Here is a 4,485-nt window from a genome sequence, read left to right on the forward strand (position 1 = left end):
CTGAATTCATATCTTGCTGCTCAGTCAGAATCTTATTAACCTGGTGTCCCAGTCTCTGTCACGATCATCATAATCACAAATGGGATGTTTTAGGCCTATTGGCAGACATCCATTTAAAATGTAGCCATTGGCATAGAAAGAGCCTGTTTTCCATGTCCACCAAAGTTTCTCAGCTTGCACTCTAGTAACATATGTGGTCCAGGTAGCTTTGCATAAAAAACATTTGTCATTCGCAAGGCTACTTTTACTTTTATACTTTAAGTAAATTTCCAAGTCTGTACTTTGTTACTTTTACTTGAGTAAATAAGTTATATCAGTACTTCCACTTTTACCAGAGTATTTTTTAACAGAAGTATGTGTACTTTTATTCAAGTACGGGAAGTGAGTACTTTTGCCATCTCTGGCTGGCATCTAAGTGAAGAAGGCTGGTCAAAGCGAAAGGTTAATGGAACTAGTCCTTTAGTTTTTTTAATTTACCCCAACACCTTAGTTAGTTCCTTTTTTGTGGTGGCAACATGAAGCGTATCAATAGCTGAAACTTTGCTAACAACAGGCAGCCCGTGATCCTCCTCTACAACCTTACCATGACATATCAAGGTAAATGTTAATCATAGTCCCACCCTCCCTTTACCTTAAAAGACCATGGGTCCTATCTACCCAGCGCAGGCTCCTGCACAGCGCACAGCGCATGCACACAATTCTTGTTAACACACACAGTGAAGTTTGTAAAAATACAAATATCACGCCAACATAATAGCAATGCACCAAGGTCCAAACGCACCTGACTTTAAAAGGGAATGGGAGAAGACGCTCTGATTGGTTTATTGCATGTTACGCCTAAAACACCTATGTATTAAAGAAGACACTAAGTACTAAGTACTAAGTACAACCTTTTTGAACCATGCGCCTGGTGCATGGACCCTTTTTTTCCACTGTTAAACTGGATTGAACACATCTTAAACAAACCTGCGCCATTTGCTTTACATTGTGCGCTTAGATTGTTATAATAGGGCCCCATGTTAGATTGAAACGTTGTCAACCCAGCCCGACATTCCAGTAAATAAGTTCCATATTGGATGATTTCACAGTTCACTATTTACATCACGTACCAAAATAGAAAGTGGTGTGCCCTATATGTAGATTGTTTTGTAGATGGGATTGTCCCATTACAAGACTAAAAGCAATGGTCACCTTTTTAATAACAGCAACCATCACCATAACCTTTCCCTATCATTAACTGTTTTAATTACCTATTCCTGACAGTAGTTTACAGTATTTTATTTTAGGTATTTTACAATACCATGATCTTTCCATAACCTTTTTTAAAACATCAGCATTTGATGCAAAAGAACCTTTTAATTCAATATAATCCAAGGTTTTCAAGATCTCATGCATTACTGTAAGTACAGGGGCATATTAGCACAATGCTATCTTAGACTTGAACAGTTAAGAAAGTAAAGCCCAGTGTTGTGAACATCAGCTCATTCCTGGACAGTCTCTCATTTCTGTCTCGTTTTTGCAATCAAGACTCTTTGAGAGACAGAGACAGTGTCTGTTGTTATCAGCGTGAAACAGCCCGCTTCCTCGGACAATTCTTTGTCTGGTCAATTAATAACTAGCATCGATATTAGCGTGTTTGCTTAAGGAGCGAGGGAATAAGGGCATGCATTACCAACAACGCCATTTCGTTATCTCTCTTCTAAGTTGACATTTTGCTCCATTGATACTCTGCCGCTTCCTTGTTGGGTGGAGAGTCAAAACAAACATGGAGTCCAGTTTGCACACAACCTGAACGCTATTCATCTAATAGAGGGTCTTGTTATGTATTTTAAGCATGGTTATAACATGGCACTAGTCTGGCTGCATGACTATTATTAGCACTACAAAGCTACACATCTGAACATCATATCTGTTAGATATATCTTATGATGTAGACAGTAAGACAATGGGTTTCATGCAAGAACCACTTGAATAAACAGATTTATTGCCCCAGTGTCTTAGTCGCTGTCCGGATTGGAACATTCTTTGTTCCACCTGACAGTGAACATCATTTGTAGCCTATTAGTAGGTATTCTCTTTTATCTCCATGACTGGCCTTGACCACCTCCTGTTTTTAAATCAAGTAATGGACCCTTTTGAATTACTGCCACAGTACACCTGTGCATGATGACAGTAGTATTATTTAAAATAGCAAACGCGTTTTTATTACCACTAGTGACACTGTTAATTCCCAACAACATGCCTTGAAGCTTTGTTGTGTAAAATTCTCCTTTTTTCTCACAATGACAAATAAAAAAATGTGTATGAGTCACAGTGCAACAAAAGTCAATTGTGTTTTGTATTTAATTAAACAATTGTCTGCAAAGGTGCTTGCTATGAGATTCAGTGGCACAAGTCTGGCAACATTGTGACAACTCAGATTTTCTTTATTTGTTTTCATTGAGCCAATAATCCACCTCCTGACTTGTTTCTCACAGCCAACACTTGATATGAGTATCCATGAAGCAGACTGAGTCCTGGTACTGCATTGAATGCTGTATGGTAATTCTTTTTCGCTGAAAGCTTTCTGGATCCATACCAACTACTTTTCTTCAACACATAAAGAAAGAGGGTGACCTTTATGGCTTTTAAATAGCGCAAAGCTACCAATTCATGCTTTTTGTCCTATCAATAGCCTCTTGATATTGCAAATCCCGAAAGTATCTGATATTATATCAAAAGAACAGCAGGAGAATGTGGAAGGCATTTACTTGTGGCAAAGTGAGGAAAGAGGCAGAGTGAGAGGCAAGCTGCAAGGTGCCATCAGTGCAGAGAAATGGGAGTGAAAAGGATGAAAACCTATAAATGAAAATCAATACAAGAAGGCAGGAAGGCATAAGAACTGGGGGGGAAGGTAATAGAATAGACTAAAGATAAATAATGAGGACAGGAGGAAGGGGAAAGAAATGAAAAGGGAGAGCAGAAAGAAGGAGACAAAGAAAAATGATGGCAGAATACAATCAGAGGAATGTATTTGTTATTGTGTGGCTGTCCTTGCCATCAATAGACTCAAGTTAGAAGACAAATCTGCCCTCAGTAGCTTTGAGGAGTGAAAAGTGCTCAAATTTCCACAATTATTTTCTGTTTGTAAGGACTCTCCTATTGAACACGTACTCAAAGCAACATTATGTAACTTTTTACCATAAAATAAAAGCTTGAAAATCCTTTTGATGCTACTTTAACTTGCAATAAGGTGAATGGTGCCTCTGTCATTCCCACACTGTGCCCAGAACACCTGTAACTTTGGTGAGCAGTCATGATCTTCCTGGAGAAGTGTTGTAACACTTTCCGGCACCACCACTGACTTTGGTGAAACTGGATCATATTTTGTGGAGAAAATGAAGAGGGTAACAGCTTATTGAAGTCATTCTAGTAACTTTCTTGAACTCTATGAATTTAAATTATATCTGGCAAATGACAAAAGCCGAAGAATGCTTACATTAAGTTGACAGAAAGTGTCCTCTGACCTTTGATGCGCATCCTTGCCTACATTTCCTTTCATATCTATCCTGTCAGACTATGTAAAAAGTATTAAAAAAACATGTCCACATGTCAAACAGAACAACACTGATGCTCAATTTATTTGACTTCTATAGTGTACAATCCTGGTTACTACCTTTGGTAATCATGGTGAGTCACAATCCAGCACAACATATCTCTGAACTGTATCAGCAAACCCTGCTAAGGTCTGTGGTTAAAAAACCTGTAAAACACTGCTGCCTTTAAGTTTCTTTAACAAGTAACTCCCTTTCACAAGTTATTTTCCCTATATGTATTACTTTGTGTTGGTCTTTGAAAAGTAATATTATTTTGACTGGTTTCCCACTCTGTTTTAAAAATGTATCAAAGTGTCTGTTCAGTCTCTTGATTCATAGCCCCAGCACTGGCATAACAATTGTAAAATCTATTCAGGTGTGTATCTATTTGTATGCATGTTTGCTTGTTCACAGAAGGCACATGTGTAAAAGAAGCTATTTAATTGTATTTGGAAACAGGGATGATGGGTGCGAGCCTCCAGGCTATTGATATGTTTCTGTGGCTGTGTGGATGCAGCATCTCATCATACCCTGAGATATTTCAACACAACCATCGATCAGCTTCAGCAACACCCAGATCAGATGATACCGACTGTGTTACAGGAAGCATGTGTGTTTAAGTGTGTGTTCGCGCCAAGGACAAAAACAGATGCGAGGAATGAAGAAAGTATCACCTTATTTCTGACTTGCAGGGAAGGATAATAAAGGAATTGGCCAAAATGTTAAATTAATGATGAAAAAACAGATGAAAGATGATAATGATGTATTAGTGTGTGTGTGTTTGTGTGTGTTTGTTGAGATCAATCATGAATGAGTGCAGATACTCCACCATCACACTGTGCAACTCTCTGGATGCAGGCCAAGCAAGAAAGAGAGGCTGGCAGCAATTACACACACACACACACACACA

At 38.6% G+C, this 4,485-nt stretch overlaps 1 long non-coding RNA gene across 1 annotated transcript in view; it reads left to right on the forward strand.

The window, feature by feature from the left end:
- Positions 1 to 707: 707 nt before the first annotated feature.
- LOC116689403 (uncharacterized) overlaps positions 708 to 4,485 on the forward strand; it is an 18,233-nt gene continuing 14,455 nt past the window's right edge. Inside the window, exons 1-2 of the long non-coding RNA XR_004331980.1 lie at positions 708 to 721; positions 3,993 to 3,998. This is a non-coding gene — a long non-coding RNA (uncharacterized LOC116689403). The remainder of the gene's footprint in view (positions 722 to 3,992; positions 3,999 to 4,485) is intronic.

The sequence above is a fragment of the Etheostoma spectabile genome, chromosome 1, assembly GCF_008692095.1.
Source record: "Etheostoma spectabile isolate EspeVRDwgs_2016 chromosome 1, UIUC_Espe_1.0, whole genome shotgun sequence".
NCBI lineage: Eukaryota > Metazoa > Chordata > Actinopteri > Perciformes > Percidae > Etheostoma > Etheostoma spectabile.